This window comes from Adiantum capillus-veneris, chromosome 13 (genome assembly GCF_014529385.1).
Source record: "Adiantum capillus-veneris isolate H3 chromosome 13, ASM1452938v2, whole genome shotgun sequence".
Taxonomy (NCBI): domain Eukaryota; kingdom Viridiplantae; phylum Streptophyta; class Polypodiopsida; order Polypodiales; family Pteridaceae; genus Adiantum; species Adiantum capillus-veneris.
In genome coordinates, this window is record NC_140943.1 from 36,780,890 (window position 1) to 36,799,986 (window position 19,097).

Sequence of the window (19,097 nt, forward strand, 5' to 3'; positions counted from 1 at the left end):
CAGGTACTACTTGCAGAAGTAGAGACCAACATAGCACAGGAATCAGAGCACTTTAAATTTTGTGTTAACATGGAGAGGACTTCACATAATGTGGGGGCCAGTTTGATGAAGCCTTTTCCTCATGTGGATTTTGAGCAGAGCATTAGCGAGGTGGCACTTAATGGGTTCTACCATTGTGTAGGATGTGGATTCCTGTTCGATGCTAGAAGCTTGGATGTATTCTCCCTGCCTTGCACCCATGTGTACCATATGATATGCTTCGTGCATGTATGTAAGGACTATGGCTATTGTGTTGCACTAGATTGCAACATGTCTGTTCCCCCTAGAGCTAAGCATATGATTGGTCTGAAGGTGAAGAGTGAGATGAAAGAATCAAGTGCAGGTAGTCACTGTGTCAATTATTTACTAGTACTATTGCAGGCCCACTTTCCATTGGGAGTTTAAACTCTTGCATTTAATGAAATCCTTTACAGGTACAGAAATCGTAGCAGAGACCTATATACAAGAATCATTGAGGACAAAAACAGAGAGAGTCTCTACGCAGGCCACTGGTAGGTACCAAAATCAGTATTTATGTATATATTTTGGGATACTCCAAGTGAGACTTTGTAAATAGCTTGCTTTGTACAAAAATCATGGCATTCTTGCTCCAACAAGACGATTCATTCCATAAGGAAGAATGGCCTGATTACCCCAGGGATGCAGCCAGCCATTGAAGCGGAGTCTACCCTAGGGATGCAACCAGCCCTTGAAGCGGAGTTTTCCGTAGGGGATGTAGTACGTGGAGTAGTTGAAGACATCTTGATGGTGTTAAGTATGGAGCCTGATTTACCCTTGTAATTTTCTATGGTAAAAGCGCACATTTGTAAGGCCCCCATTATGAGGAGAAGCCATCGAGCGTGAAGGAAAATCACTCACCGGAAACCAAAATTTTCACGGACAAGAATCAAGGGCAACTTTAAAGGCCCTGATTATTCTTTTTCGCCGGAATATTATGGCCGGACGGCGGCCGGAAAGTGATCGGAAAACAACCGGTCGGTTGGCCGGTGGTTGGTAGTCAATGGCCGATGGCCGGTGGTCAGAAGTCAATGGCCGGTGGCCGGTGGTCGGAAGCCAATGGCCGGTGGCCGGTGGCCGAATTCAATGGCAGGACTTGTCTTCTCAAGGGCGGCCACACATGGGCGGATTGGAGGGTCCGATTTGGACTTATTCGCACAAGGGCGGCTACACATGGCTGTCTCTCATAAGAGAGGGCAGCCCTTTTGGCCTATAAAAGGAGGCCATTTCTACACACATTTCATAGTGTGAAGTTGATGCAACAAGGTGAGTGTGAGGTGGTGAGAGTGAAGCAAGGCGGGAGCTCCATTAAGGGTATAATCCCTTTGTAAACTACTTCTTGTTTTGAAGTACTAAAGCCATTGAGTGGCTGCTTTCCCGTGGACATAGCCCACATTGGGTGAACCACGTATATCGTGTGTACTCTCTCTCTCTCTCTCTCTACTCTATAATCTCATGTATATAAATCTGTATCTCTCCATTAAGTAATCTACTCAATTATCTATTTAGCTACGTCTTATTTCCTAACAACTGGTATCAGAGCAAGGTTTGCTCGTAGCTAAATTATCTCAAGGAAAGGATTCCTTGAATTGAGTGGGACTTATGGCGGAGGAAGGGAAGCTCAAGATTGAGAAGTTCAACGACAAAAACTACCAACATTGGAAGATGCAGATTGAAGACTATCTCTACCAGAAGGACCTCTATTTGCCACTAGGCGGTCTTGCGAAGAAGCCCGCAACAATGGCAGATGAAGCATGGATTGTCCTTGATCGAAAGGCACTGGGAACAATCCGGTTAAGCTTGGCGTCAACGGTGGCCTTCAATGTTTCGGAGATGAAGACCACGGAGGACTTGATGAAGTCACTTGACGACTTCTACAAGAAACCATCGGCATCCAATAAGGTATTTCTTATGAAGCGCTTGTTCAATCTAAAGATGGCAGAGAATGGTTCAGTTGCAGAACACCTAAATGACTTTAACACAAACATAAGTCAACTTCGATCAGTGAAAATCAATTTTGATGACGAAGTGCGAGCTCTCCTTATACTATCATCTCTACCGGATAGTTGGGACAGCCTTGTGATGGCTGTAAGTAATTCTATCTCTGGCACAAATACTCTTAAGTTTGGTGATGTTGTGGGTGTTCTCCTAAGCGAGGAAATGCGATGGAGAAGCATAGGAGAATGATCAAGTGCTGCACTATCAGTGGAAACAAGAGGAAGGCTTAAGGAGAGGTTCAAAAACCAAAAGGGTCGTGATCGCTCAAGGCAGAGCAAGTCACGCACAAAGTCAGTTCTTGAATGTTGGAACTGTTGCAAGAAGGGCCATGTCAAGAAGGATTGCTGGTCCAAGAAGAAGAAGGAGACAGAGTCTCAAGACAACAAGCCAACATCGGAGGCCAATGTGGCAGGTAAAGTAGAGCAAGATGCTCTAATTCTCTCATTAGACAATGTGTCTAATTCCTGGATAGTAGATTCTGGGGCTTCATTCCATGCGACACCACACAAGCAACATTTCCAAGACTACACCAAAGGTAATTTTGGGTATGTATGAATGGAAGCTTAAAGATGCTAGGCATGTTCCTTCTCTTCGCAAAAATTTGATCTCTAGAGGACAATTGGACGATGAAGGTCACAACATTGCATTCGGAAACAAACGGTGGAAGATCTCAAAGGGATCTTTGGTGGTTGCCAAGGGTGAAAAAGTCGGTACACTTTACTTGTGTACTGTTAGCACGCAACCTTCAGCTTGTGCAACAACTACAGAAGTTGACAGTGCGGTGTGGCACTACCGACTTGGGCATATGAGTGCCAAAGGAATGCAAATCCTTCAAACAAAGAAGCTTCTACCAGGTTTGAAAGAAGTGGACTTAGAGTTCTATGAAGATTGTGTTTATGGTAAACAAAAGAGGGTAAAATTTCAAAAATCAGGAAATGAAAGAAAAAAGTAAAAAACTTGAGTTGGTTCATTCTGATGTTTGGGGTCCTGCAAGTACACCATCACTTGGTGGCTCATTGTACTATGTAACATTCATAGATGATGCGACTAGAAATACATGGGTTTATGTCATGAAGAATAAATCCAATGTATTTTCCATATTTCAAAGGTGGAAAGCCTTTGTGGAGAATGAAACAGGTACCAAGGTTAAATGCCTCAGATCCGACAATGGAGGCGAATATTGCAGCCAAGCTTTTGAAAGCTTTTGTGCTAGCAATAGCATTTGGAGGCAAAGGACAACCCCAAGGACACCTCAACAAAATGGGATTTCATGGAACGAGCACGAAGCATGCGGCTACATGCAGGCCTACCGCTTGAGCTTTGGGCGGAAGCTGTAAGTACGTCTGTGTACTTAATCAATCGGTCACCCTCAACGGCATTGGATGGGGGAGTTCCAAAAGAGGCATGGACAGGTAAACCGGTGAATTATGCATTTCTCAAAGTGTTTGGTGTGAGGCTTTCATGCACATAGATACAAGCCTAAGATCAAAGTTAGATGCAAAGTCCAAAAAGTGTTTCTTCATTGGCTATGGAGAAGGAGACTTTGGGTATCGCCTATGGAATCCTGAAGATGGTAAAATCTTAAGGAGTAGGGATGTAATTTTTAACGAACAAAATATGTACAAAGATTACTTGGAAAGAAAACAAACAAAAGAAACAGGTGATGAGTACATGGAGCTTGAGGACGGTGAAGACTCAAGGAGTGCAAATGGTGACAATGTGCAACAACGTCAACCAAATGAGGAGCCTCAACCTATTCCTCGAAGATCTACAAGAGAAAGTAGACCTCCAGAAAGGTTTATTCCTTCCTTCAACCATCTCTTGATCTCAGATTCTGGAGAGCCGGAATCATATGAAGAAGCTATGCAACATGAATCCAAAGAAGAATGGACGAAGAGCATGCAAGTGGATATGGACTCACTACATCGCAACCAAACATGGGAGTTGGTTGAGTTGCCTAAAGGTAAGCGGGAACTTCAAAAAAAATGGGTGTACAAGCTAAAGGAAGAAGAAGGTGGGAAGAAAAGGTACAAGTCTAGGCTTGTGGTAAAAGGTTTTTCTCAAAAGAAAGGTATTGACTTCAATGAAATATTTTCTCCTGTTGTAAAAATGAACTCAATTAGGCTTGTCTTAAGCCTTGTGGCTGCTCATGATCTAAATCTCGAGCAAATGGATGTAAATACGGCATTCCCTCACGGTGGCTTAGAGGAGGAAATCTACATGCTTCAACCAAAGGGGTATGAAGTAAAAGGTAAGGAGAAAATGGTTTGCAGATTAAAGAAGAGCTTGTATGGTTTGAAGCAAGCATCAAGACAATGGTACTTGAAGTTTGATCGATGGATGTTGGATCATGGATTCACAAGATGCAACTCGGATCACTGCGTCTACACGAAGAATTTGGGAGATGGGAAATTCATCATCCTAATGTTGTATGTTGATGACATGTTGATTGCAAGTGCTAACATGCAGGACATCAAAGACCTAAAAGAGGAGCTGTCCAAATCTTTTTCAATGAAAGATTTAGGTGCTGCAAAGAGGATACTTGGTATAAAAATATCAAGGGACAGGACGAAGAATACAATAAAGCTATCTCAAGAAGATTACATCAAGAAGGTACTAGAAAGGTTTGCAATGCAAAATGCAAAACAATTTTCTACACCTTTGGCTGGTCATTTTAAACTAACGAAGGATATGTGTCCAAAGACACAAGAGGAGATAGCCTATATGTCTAAAGTTCCATATGCTGCAGCGGTAGGTTCTCTAATGTATGCTATGGTCTGGACAAGGCCAGACATTGCACATGCAGTGGGAGTTGTGAGTAGGTTCATGGACAACCCAGGTAAAGAGCATTGGCAAGCTGTGAAGTGGATACTTAGGTATCTAAAAGGGACAACAACAAATGCTTTGTATTTTGGAGGAACTAATATTTTTCTAGAAGGGTATGCTGATGCAGATATGGCAGGTGACAAAGATACTCAAAGGAGCACTACTGGCTATGTGTTCACGGTTGGAGGCACAACAGTAAGCTGGGCTTCAAAGCTGCAAAAAGTGGTTTCACTTTCTACCACGGAAGCAGAGTATGTAGCAATGACGGAGGCAAGCAAACAAATTCTGTAGCTTCACAGATTCTTAGAAGAGCTTGGATTCAAACAAGACAATTGTGTCTTGTACAGTGATAGCCAAAGCGCTATCCATCTTGCGAATAACTCAGCCTTTCATTCAAGGACAAAGCACATTGAGGTGAGATATCACTTCATACGCACTCTTTTGGAAGAGGGACAACTAAAGCTAGGAAAGGTGCATACAAGTGAAAATCCTGTAGACATGTTTACAAAGGTGGTCAACAAGGAGAAGTTGAGCTTTTGCTCATCTTCAATCGGCATTCAAGGATAAGAAGCCAGAATGGAAAGCGGTCACAGGTTTGGTTTGGAGATCAGTCTCCAAGTGGGAGATTGTTAAGTATGGAGCCTGATTTACCCTTGTAATTTTCTGTGGTAAAAGCGCACATTTGTAAGGCCCCCATTATGAGGAGAAGCCATCGTGCGTGAAGGAAAATCACTCACCGGAAACCAAAATTTTCACGGACAAGAATCAGGGGCAACTTTAAAGGCCTCGGGGGTGGAGGCCCCTGAGACTTTTTTCGCCGGAATATTCTTTTTCGCCGGAATATTATGGCCGGACGGCGGCCGGAAAGTGGTCGGAAAACAACCGGTCGGTTGGCCGGTGGTCGGTAGTCAATGGCCGATGGCCGGTGGTCGGAAGTCAATGGCCAGTGGCCGGTGGTCAGAAGCCAATGGCCGGTGGCCGGTGGCCAAATTCAATGGCCAGTGGCCGAATTCAAAAGCGGACTTGTCTTCTCAAGGGCGGCCACACATGGGCGGATTGGAGGGTCCGATTTGGACTTATTCGCACAAGGGCGGCTACACATGGCTGTCTCTCCTAAGAGAGGGCAGCCCTTTTGGCCTATAAAAGGAGGCCATTTCTACACACATTTCATAGTGTGAAGTTGATGCAACAAGGTGAGTGTGAGGTGGTGAGAGTGAAGCAAGGCGGGAGCTCCATTAAAGGTATAATCCCTTTGTAAACTACTTCTTGTTTTGAAGTACTAAAGCCATTGAGTGGCTGCTTTCCCGTGGACATAGCCCACATTGGGTGAACCACGTATATCGTGTGTACTCTCTCTCTCTCTCTCTCTCTCTCTACTCTATAATCTCATGTATATAAATCTGTCTCTCTCCATTAAGTAATCTACTCAATTATCTATTTAGCTACGTCTTATTTCCTAACATATGGCAAAGTCTTTTGCAGTCAAATCACCTAGGCAACAACTAACTCCAAGAAGGCTATTGCGTTCTCCATTGAGTGCTAAAGCATCACCGAGTTCCCTCACTAGAGATGAAGCATCAGATGAGGCAGTTGCAGATGGGGTGAAAGAAACACCCCCTCCAACGGGGAAGAAGCTAACACCAAAGCGCAATAAATTGACTCCCAAGAACTTAGGTGGAAGTCCCACAATGGATATACCTCTTGATTCATTTAGGAAGAGGAAGAAACGAAATGCAAAGCAATGAGTGTGTTTTTGTTGTAACTTCATGCAATTAGAAGATGTCTTTAGAAGGCATGTGAAATCCATTGCACCCCTATTGTATCCATGCTCATTGATGAATCAAGTGTTGGAATTTGTTAGTGACATGTCTGTTAATTCTTTGCATCGAGTACTTGCAAACTATTTGATTTATTTTATGTACATGTTTAGTAATATGTTTCTACTTTCTCTTGTCGTAGATAATCAAGAAGCTGAAAAAAGAGAAACTTGCATGAGACGCACTCGCTCTTCAGGGTTCCAGATGAGGGGTCTGTAGGTTCACTAGCTCAGTCTTATCCTATGGAGAATCCAAGAAGGGGTGCTACAGCTTCCAGGGGGGTTACAGGCAAAAAAAAAGTGTCTTTTGATACAGTTGAGGGGTCTGTAGGTTCACTGGCTCAGTCTTATCCTACGAAGAATTCAAGAGAGGGTGCTATAACTACCAAGGGGGTTACAGGAAAAAAAAAAGAGTCTTTTGATACAGTTGATCCCTGCAAACCTACTAGTACTGCTGAATTTGTTCCAAATGTGCCTAATGGAGTAGATGTGCAGGTTGTGAATGATGATGTGCATACAAATGTTGACCGTGCTAAACTTGAAAAGGGTACATTACCCACCCCTACCACAGTTGAATCTGGCACAGATGCCGTTGATGATGCTATGGTAGTTGATGCCTGCACAGATACCATTGTTGATGCTACGCTAGTTGATGCCTGCACAAATGACATTGTGGATGCTATGGAAGGTGATGCTTGCATAGATTCTGCTGCTGATTGAAATGTTAATGATAGTGGAATAGAAAGTATTGTTCATGCTGTCATAGATGCCCTTCTTGATGCAGTTGTGACTATGGGTACAAATGCCACTGTTGAATTTGGTACAGATGCCATTTATGATGCTACCACGGTTGATGCCAGCACAGATGCCATTGCTGATGCTACGGTAGTTTATGCCTGCACAAATGTCATTGTGGATGCTAGCACAGATGCTGTTGTTGATGGCAATGTTAATGATGGTGGAAGAGAAAGTATTGTTCATGCTTTCATAGATGCCCTTCTTGATGCAATTGTGGCTATGGGTACAGATGCCACTGTTGAGGATACCAGAGGCATGGGTGAGGAGGTCCTCATTGAGAGAGAAGCTGGAACACGTGAGGCAGTGGGTTCAAGTGATGTCACAGCCCAAGCCAAGGTGGTCTTTCCAAGTGATGCGGCTGATAACATTGTTGATGCATAGTAGGCAAAGGGTACAGATGCCGTTGTTGAAGATATGGAAGACTTGGGTGAGGAGGATCTCACTACGAGAGTACCTGGAATAGGCTCAACAGTGGGTAACAGTGATGTCGCGGCTTCTACCGATAGAGCTAAGGCAGGTGACAGAGCAGTTCAAACGGGAGAGTGCAATGGTAGAAGTTTTCATGGCTGCTACGGACATGAAAGAGGAAAATACACATAATACAACTGAGGCATGTATAGAGAAAAACAATGAGGTAGGGAAAGGCACAGAGGTGCCCACTGACAGATCAACTCAATCGGGAGAGGAAATGGGAGAACATTTCATGGCTATTGTGGACACGAAAGAGGCAGTTACACATGATACAACTGAGTCTTGTACAGATCCCACTGTTGGGAATACCAAAGGTAAAATTCTAGAGGTCCCTATGGGTCGAGCGATTGCTACAGATACAAATGAGGCAGGTACAAAGAATGCTGATAAAGAGGCCAAAAATGGACATGAATATGAGAGGCAAGAGAGGCCAGAGTGTCTTGTGGTAATGCCAGTACAGATTGTTGCACTGCCTCCTGCGTCTTGTGAGGACAAGAAGAGAAGGGACAATTTATACATCATACTGGATGTGAATGGGCTTCTCATAAGGAGGTATAAGGTCTCCTTCTACAAAGGAATAGCAAGAAGCAGTACTCCTGATTAGGCAAGATCAAGGTATCAGGTAGTCACTGGGCCAAATTCTACAGGAAAGATGCAATTTGAATATGTGGTCAGGCCCAATGCATCAATATTTTTGTATGTACTGCTGCAAAGAGCACAAGTTGCACTATGGAGCTACATGACCTAGGACAATCTAGCACTTGCTTTGAGTGCATGCTTTCCTAGGCTGAACAAATAATTTTTCCTCGATATTATTGGTCAAGAGGGGTGTAGAGAGGCGAGCTTCAAGCTAAATGAAGTTCCTGGGATCCCTCCATGTAGAGATAACACAAAGCCCATATTTTTCAAGTGTTTGAAAGACTTTTGGAAGCACTATCCTAAGTTCAACTCTGATAATACACTGGTGGTGGATGACACACTCTACAAGTGTCAGCTCAACCCTCCCGGGACTTGGGTCTGTCCTGCTTCATTTGAACCAGCAGAGATTTGTCAGTCCCCAATTTACCTGGTTAGCACATTGTTCCCTTGGTTAGTCAAGTGGACAGTCTCACCTAGCCCTAATGCTTATGCAAAGATGAACTAGTTTGAAAATCCTTCGGACATAGTGTCTGCTCGTGTCATCAGCCACTATAGAAGTCAACGAGAAGTATGTAGGGAAGATTGATTGTGATTATGGAATCATGTATACAACATTTTGCGCACTGAATGTACTTGCGATTATATATAAAAAACTGACCTGTTCAAAGTTCTCTAAACTTAATGATTGAATGATGTAATTTTATTTTGGTGATATGATGTAATTTTATTTTGGTGATCTGATGTTTTCATACTCTGAGAGAGTCTTTCTACATGGCACACATAATAGCATAGATAGGACCATCAGGCTATTATTACACATAGTTATGCTATATAGCACTCATACTGCAAGAAATACTATGACATAATAACATAGATAGGGAGATTGGCCTCTTATTACACACACTTATGCTATATGGCACACATAGTGCTCTCAATATGTAATATAGCTCTTTCACATACCACACATCATATCATAGACAGAAACATTGTGCTATGTGATACACACACTTTTACTGTATAGCACATATGTTGCTATCTTACTACAATATAGTCCTTTTATAGCATAGAGAGGGACATTGGGCTATTATTACGCACACTTGTGCAATATAGCACACATAATAGCCTAGGTAGATACAATGGACTATCTTGACACATTACTTGGCTACATATCACATATAGTAGCATGTACACAACTCCATAACACCCAATGGGTAGCTATTCATAAGAGTGAGATGTTTAACTTGAGAGTTATTCATTGTAAGAATGAGACATGTTTACCTGAGATTCATCAATAAAGTGAATGGGATGCTCTTGATAACATTTTCTTCCAATCGTTTCCGACAAATATCTTGGGTAACTTTTTTCAAGGTGCAACATGTTCACAATATCTGAAATGTGTGTGATTCTATGCTATGTGCTCTGTGTGGTTGTGTGCTATGTGATACATAGCACAATGGACATGTGTAAGGAGGTACTAAATGGTGAAGGCTATATAGAACATAATATAAGGGTGTTAAATAGGTATCATGCTGCTTCATAGGGCATGGCATTGTAAATGGTTTCATGTAGTTCTAGAGATACATAATATGTCTTTGAGGTAGCATCTACCAACGGCATGTCAAACTTGATTGCCCGAACAAGGTGAGAGTACAGGTTAGCAACTCCCCTATCATCAAGTAGAGTGTAGTGATTTGGGTCCCCCTCTTGCTGTTGATAATAACACCCTGTGACAACATAAGTGTTTTTATCACATTTGTTTTTCCACTTATCTCTTAATATGCAATCAGTCATCCATTTTCTCTTTGTACATCTCAAAAGAAATAACTCTACACCTTCTGCATTGCCATCGTCTGCATTGACTGCAAAGTTATCACCTTCAATGAGATACTCACTCAGCATATCCTGGGATCCCTCAAACATTGCAGCTTCATCTTCTAGTACCTCAGAGAGTGGTTTCAATGCCTTATGTGTCCACTTGCCTGCATATGATTTGCTGGAACAAGTCCTCTTATGGACCTTCATGCAAGCATCACAAAAACAAGAAAGCCGCCTGGTCCTTAATTGAGTAGGATCATGACGACAAAAGCCTGAAATGCAATGGAGTGATCGAGATCCTGGTACTCTCTCACAATCCCATAGATTAGACCTGTCCACTTCTGTCTCTTTTACTAGACAAAATTTCCTGTTTATAGTAGGACCTGCTTTAGTGGATTGTGCATAAGAGCTACATGCAGCATTGGGCATTGTTCTCGTCAAAAATGCAACCACGTCTGCAGCTTGCCTAAGAACAACTCCATTACTCTTGAGTTGTTCACTAAGGGCTCTCTTTATCACAGCGTCAGCACCATCATGCTCCCCCTTGCCATGGCCAGAGCCAAAAAAATTCCTTGTCATCTCTGTACCTGTTAGTTCTTAATATCTAGCAACAAAGTAAAATGTCCTTGCAACCTTGAATTGCGAGGCTGCACCATCTGACCACACCCAGTGCTTCTTGAAATTCAGCCCCTGGACTTTAAGCCACTGATCACAGAGAAGAAAAAAATGTTGGACAAATAGCGTATCATGTTGCCTATCATCGGAGATGTAGAAATGCATATGCTTGATAATACTGTCATCTTCATTGTCACGCATGTATGTTATGTGAACAAGGATGGTGCATTGATTTGTATGCGAATGCATGGATTGTAATTCATTTTTCTCTTTGAACGAGTAATTTTCAGCAAAGTCTACTACAAATATAATGGTATCTGAAGGAAACACCTTCAAACATTCTCTGTATTGATGTGCCTGCCATCTGTAAGTGAAATTGTGCTCGATGAAGATTTTTATGTCGTCTTTTATCCTCCCTGTCAGCTCACTTAAAGCCACCTGTTTGAGTGACAACATCTTTCTCTTACTTAGACCATGCTTAGTTTGAACTTTAATGTCCTCGAAGACTTGTAGTGGAATTGTCTTTGTCATCTCTGCACGTTCTCGTGGACAAAGGCTGAGCTTTTCCACACCACAGTTGCTGCATTGGCCCATCAAGCAGGTGTGTTTATGGAACATATCCCCCGCAGCCTTTGTACATACGCATGATTCCCACAACTTTGTGATCCCTAAAAATGAGTGCTCAACAGCAAGACATTCTACATTCATCCCATCTGATTTGCAAACATTGCAGTTACATGTACATGACCTCCCATGAAAACCAAAAGCAGATGAGCGCATAACATTAAATGCATCTTTGAGATACATCAGTTTGATGTATTTTGATCTTTCAACTTTCACACGAACCAAGGCTTGAACTTCTCAAAGGACCTTTGCCCAATTGTCACATGTGGGTGGCTATCTTTAAACTTCAAGAAATACTCTGTCTGCTTGAAAAAAAAAAGCATTAGAATTACATTTTTCTATATATCACACATAATAGCATAGCTACAGATGCATTGATATAAATACATATAGCTATGCTACATAGCACAGATAGATAACTCAACTTTCATTACATGCTCAATTTTTCTATATAACATATAATAACATAGATAGGGATTTTTAGTTGTTATTACACACACATCACACACGTTTGCTATATAGCACACATAGTGCTCTCATATTATAACACAGTTCTTCTACATAACACACAAAAGAGCATAGACAGGGATATTGTGCTATTATTACACATATCACACTCTGCATAGCACACATAATAGCATAGACATGGATACAACACCATTTTAGATGAAATGGGAAAATCCCACAACTTTGGGACTAATTTCAACGCCTATGGATTCCTATTTCCCATTAAATTTGGAAAAATTTCATTTAATTTGGGAATGTGACAAAGAGATAGATTCTCAAGAAAATGATGGTGTTGAGAAACACCTTTTAAAATTTTTATTTTTATGTGGGTGTTTCAAAACACTTCATAAAAGAGATAGATTCTCAAGAAAATGGTGGTGTTGAGAAACACCTTTTAAAATTTTTATTTTTATGTGGGTGTTTCAAAACACTTCATAAAAGAGATAGATTCCCAAGAAAATGGTGGTGTTGAGAAACACCTTTTAGAATTTTTATTTTTATGTGGGTGTTTAAAAAGACTTCATAAAATCATACATAAGCTGGGGAAATAAAACAATGAGCAAGATATTGAAATGCTATTCAATTTCTCCTATTAAGCTAGCCTGTGCCTTCTCCATGACATTTGATGGGATCTTGATTGTTTCCGCAATTCTTCCACCCCTTGGAGTCTATGACCATACAATTGTATCAACACACTCCCACCGCTTTGGGTAAGCAAGATTGCAGCACCAACTCTTTTTCCAACAATGCTCATACTGTTCTTGGATTGTGGGATTTCGTTTTCGATGTTTTGGTGCCCAATACTGAATCAGAACTTTCTTGTAGTTAGGAGATGATTTGTCTACATCAACGTTTGACTCTGCCACTCCTAGCCATATTGGATATTCAGGATCTGCGGGTCTCACAAGAACAAGATCCCCTTTTCTTACATCAATTTGAGGCCTAAAGGCCTCTTGTGGCCTTGCACTTTGAGGACCAACATAGTGATCATTCAATTCTTCATATCCTTGAAACTCATCTTTGTCTTCCTCTATCTCTTGCATTCGATGACTCCCTATAGTCTTTGGCCAAAATGTTGTATATTCACCAATGTGTTTATTGGTTGGTTGTTCAAGCTCATTGATTATGTTTTGCCAATAAGTGACAACAGGCTCCATATATTTTGTGGAGTCATGGTCCTTTCCCTTTAATAGAGAATATCTTTTCCAAAAGTCAAGATATGATTTAATCCCTTGAATAACAAGAGGACTATCTCTCACATAGTCTGCTATAGGCACCACATCTCGACAGCCTGTTGGTAATTTTGGTTTTCCCTGGTCATCTTTTTTCCACAACTCAATTCCTGACTCCTTTGGCATCCAATCGGGTGATTTGGGATGAATTTTGTACTGCATTACTGGGACTTCACCTTGCATATAGAAACGAAATTGAAGTGGCTTAGAGTGTCCGACTAGAGCATCTTGTCCGTCACACATGTACCCTTGCACAAAGGATTTAAAGTCGGGAACTTGTGTCATCAAAAATGGTGTTGGAGCTGAGCTTTCGCATTTTTGAAAATGTTCCATCAGATGTGGAAAAGTGAATGTCATTCCTGTTCGCAATCTTTCTGAGAACCTACTAAACATTGCATCTATGTCCTCATGTGTATGACCCACCATTAAGAATCCCAAATGCACGGTTTTGAAAACTCCTTTTGCTACTAACAAGGATAAGTATGCAAACAAATATCGATTTTTATTCTCTCCTGCACAATTATCTAGCTGTAGCAAAAGATTCTCAGGCAATTTTTGAAATACAGGAGTGGATATGGTATCCACAACACATTGAGAGGAAGTTGATTGTATGTGTACAATCTCTTCATTACTTCCTTGGATGGACAACGGTGGTGTCATTGTTGATGCATTCCTCTCACGCTCTTGCTTCATTTTGTTTTGGAGGTCTAGAGCTCTCCTTGAGTTCAATGCATTGAATAACGTTACATTGCTGCATGGCATACCGTCATGGCATAAATCTCCTAGTCCATGGTTTTCTGTTCTTTCCAGATTCTGTAAGCATAATGCAAGGGAACCAATTGTAGCATTGGGATCTGAAGGCCATAGAACATTAAGTGAGAAGTGACCATACATTCCATGACCATGTCCATGTGTTATCATACCGGTTAATGATACTTGCAATTGATATGCATTTGCATAATCTTTTGAGTTCACACGCAACCTAGGTATTGCTGTCTTTTTTTGATCCATTTTATCATGTATAATGCATAAATACTTATCCTTTTGCAATTGGGAGAACTTACGCCAGGTGTAGTACACATTCCTACAACTTTGTTGTTGCAACATGTGAATTCGACGTTCATCCTTCAAACGTGCAATCATCTCGTCATCCTTTGTTGACTCTAGTTGAGACTTTATCCGACTACACACAACACATTTGGAGAACTCACTTGTTTTAGACAATGTCACATTAGCAAACTCTGTATTCCAAATCCTATTGAATGTCGTGCTAGACATTGGCTTGAGACTCATACTGTCAAGTGTTTTATTGACATCATGTAAAATGTCTACTTGCTTGTACGTGTTTGGTATTGCAAGCAAAGTCTCCCTAGTACCATCTTCCATGGTTCTACTCTTATGTGGCATTCTCTCCGAGTTTTCATCAACAAAAGAGCGCATCAATGCCCTTCCCATTTCTGTATGGTCTCTTTCTTTTCTCATGACACCATCATTACCATGCACTGAGCGTCTAACCCCATTCTCAAAATGTTCACGGTAACGATAAAATGAAGTTTTTGGAATGCCATGAATTTCGTACCAAGCTCTACTGCAAACCTCAGTGCCATTAAAAGAAAACACATAGCATGTCTTTGTAGTTGTTTTGTTCTCACGCCATGCAGTCAACATTGTATCATACACATAGTTTGTTCTATTTTGCAAACTCTGTCCCCAAAATTCATTGCGCATAGCCATGACCTTATCTCGATTGGCATATTGACAACACCTTTTGGAACAACAATCTATGGTTGAAACAAGCTGGAAAGATGCTAGAGATGCTTGATTGGATCTCTTAGAAGCTTTCACTGACATTTTTGGCTTCCTATTTACAAAGCAATATTTCCGCTTTTTTGAAATAGGCTCTACCAAATAAGCTGATTCAATGCATGTGTCTTGTAACGCATGCATAGCATGTAGATCCTCATAGCATAACAATTCTTTTCCATCCATAGTTGTCACTCTCTTGATAGGCCAACAAACTAGATTAATGCTGCATACACTAGCTTCTGCAGAAATAGTAGCCTCATCTGCATAGGATGTTTCGATACCAATACCAATGTTATCTTCACCTAGCTCACCAAAGTTTACAGAGTCAAACGGACACACATACATGACAACCCCTTCGGCTACTACATGTGTTTTGCTTTCATCCCAAAGTTGAACCCTCTTATCCTTCCAAACCTCTCTGTAGCTCATTCCATTACATTGTGCATCCAATGCTCCTTCTGTTTTGTTAGCCTCATGCATAGAAGCCCCTTTGTACTGCATCTCATTTATATGTTGCAACAACCCACTACTCCATTTCACAATACTATGAAAAGCATCTCCCACTGTCAATGCATCCATTGTTGGAAAAGGGATGAGTGCTTTCTTTTCAAAACACAAATCAACTGACACCGATACATTGCCTTCCCCAATAAGCATGCCAGAACAATATGCACTTGGATTTATTTCAAATACAGTCCCAATGGCAACCTTTTGTGTCGCTACAAACATGCACACTCTATCACCATGATTGAAATTAGCCATACCTGCAAGAAGATTTTCAAGAATAATTGTTAAACAAACCGCTTGCAGAGTATATTGATTTATGTAGCATAAAGCATAACAAGTATGTACGTGGGTGTTTCATGACAAGCACCCTGTGGCCTTAAGGTCATAGGGTTCCCTCTATGCTACTAAGAATCTCTTTGTGCTCTATGCTCTATGCTCTATCGTCTATGCTCTATGATCTATATTGACTTCCTATGGCCCCTAGACCACAAGGCGCCCTCATTGTTTCCAAAAAACCCTCATTGTTTTGCTATGGACCCAGGGCCATAGCTCTCTATGCCGGTATAAATCATATTTGCTCTATATTAGCTCCCTAAGGCCTGAAGGCCATAGGGTTGTCCTCAAGATCACCTCACGGAGTTTCATGTCAAGTATATATACATCCTATGGCACCCCATGACCCTAGGGCCATAAGATCTCCAAACGGAACATACGGCAATCTATGGCCCTTGAGCTTATACATTGCAACCCCATGACCCTAGGGCCATAGGATTGGCATATGAAACATATGGCAATGTATGGCCCTTGAGCTTATACATTGCAACCCCATGACCCTAGGGCTATAGGATTTCCAATGGAACATAAGGCAACGTATGGCCCTTGAGCTTATACATTGACACCCTATGGCCCTAGGGCCACAAGACTTCAAAACATACAAGAAGACAACCTATGGCCCTAAGGCCAAGGGTGTGAGCATTGACACCCTATGGCCCTAGGGCCACAAGACTTCAAAACATACAAAAAGACAACCTATGGCCAAGATGTCAAAGGTGGCCAAGATATCAATGCAGCCCCATGGCCCTAGGGCCATAGGATCTCTATATGGAACATGCGGCCTTGAGCTTATACATTGCCACCCTATGGCCCTAGGGCCACAAGATCTCACAACATACAATAAGAGAACCTAAGGTCCCCAAGCTCAAGGGTGCGGGTGTAAGGGTGGCCAAGATATCAATGCAGCCCCATGGCCCTAGGGCCATAGGATCTCTATATGGGACATGTGGCACCCTATGGACCTTGAGCTTATACATTGCCACCCCATTACCCTAGGGCCATAGGATTTCCAAATGGAACATGGGTGATGTATGGCCCTTGAGCTTATACATTGCCACCCCATTACCCAAGGGCCATAGGATTTCCGAATGGAACATAGGCAATGTATAGCCATTGAGCTTATACATTGCCACCCCATTGCCCTAGGGCCATAGGATCTCCATATGAGACATGTGGCACGCTATGGCCCTTGAGCTTACATATTGCCACCCCATGACCCTAGGGCCATAGGATCTCCAGCTAGAAAGTAGGGCAACGTATGGCTCTTGAGCTTATACATTGTCGTGGACCTAGGGCCATAGGATTTCCAACTGGAACATAAGGCTATGTATTGGAGCTTATCCATTGTTGCCCCTAAACCCTAGGGCCATAGGATTTCCAAATGGAATATAGGGCAACTTATGGCTCTTGAGCTTATACATTGCCACCCTATGGCCCTAGGTCCACAAGCTTTCACATTGCCACCATAGGGCCACAAGGATCTCACAAGATAGAAGAAGAAAACCCTAGGACATAGGATTTTCACGCTTTGATACTTGACCTATAACATTGTCGTCCTATGGTGTGAGCCTAGGGGTGGCTGAGGTGTCTTCATAATAATTTCGGCCATTCAAGGGATATCCGCAAGTGGCATAAATTTAAAAATTAATTTAAAAAAAATTTACGCTACGACAAACTTTGTCATAATGGTTTTTAAAATACACTTATTGATATCGGACAAAAAAATAGCGCACAATTTTCGGGATAATTTTTTTAAATTTTAGCTATTTTTAGTGTATTTTTTACTATGCAGATTTTGATTCCGGAGTCAAATTTTGCTTCATGGGTGTCGTTCCACTTGTACTACAAAGATATGGACATTGACAAAGCCTAGCACCAACTTTTTTTTTCCATACTCTTTTTTTTTCTTTTTTTTTTTAATAAAGCTCTTTCAATTTCGGAGCCGACGAGCTATGTCTCATTTTTGAACAAAGCCTAGAACTCTAGTAATGTCGACTGCAAACCCGTGAGAACAGCCCCTACATTCAAAATTTGAATTTTGAATTTCTAACCTAACCTAACTAACCTTATCTCTCTCTTTCTCTCTCTACCACAAATTTTTTCGCACTGTCGCTCTCTTTCTCTCTCTCGTTTCTTGCTTGAAACCTACACAGAAACCTGCACAGAGCTTTTCTTTCTCTATCTCTCTCTCCCTCTCTCCCTACGCATACAGTTCTACGCCATCGTTGCGACGCGCACACAGATCTACGCGAAGCCATTGCCACAACCTTCAACAGAAGGACTGTTGTCGCGACCTCCCAAACACACATTTGTTACCATCATCGTCGCGGCCTCAACACACCTAAGTGACTGCTTGCTACTGCTGCAGCCGGTTTTCATCAAACACAGATTTACTCAGAGGTAACATGTAGAAACCCTAATCTTTTTTCCTAATTCGGTTTTAACTGTTCTTAATCTAATTACGTTTTAGCTAAGTTGTGAATCACCTCTCTCTAAAACAATAAACAAAAATCATTAATTACCTCTCTCTAAAACTGTAAAACTGTAGACTATAGAACTATAAAACAGAAAAATCTCTAATTAGAGATCTAAAACTGTAATACAGAATACTCTAATTAGAGACCTAAAAATATAAAACAGAAGACACTAATTAGGGACCTAAATTTGTAAAACGAAAAACTCTTATTAGGGACTTAAATCTGTAAAACAGAAAACTCCTCATAAGTGACCTAATACTGTAAAATTGTAAAACTCTAACTGCAAAAATCTCTAATTACATAAACAATTATAAACCTGCAAATACAAAAGACAATAACTACACAAAATGCTGAAACTATGGATACCTGTAATTGGGTTGTGGGGAGTTGGGCACACGTTGTAAGAGGACGAGTAGAGCGCGTTGTTGTATGAGGATGGATAAGGGTTTAGTTGCAAGAGGATGGGAAAAAAAAAGAGGCAAAAAGGTGGGAAAGAAAGTGTACACTATATGTGTTTGTAAGATATGGTGTAATATAGTTTCTTTAAATTCATTTGTAGTCACTAAAATAAAACTA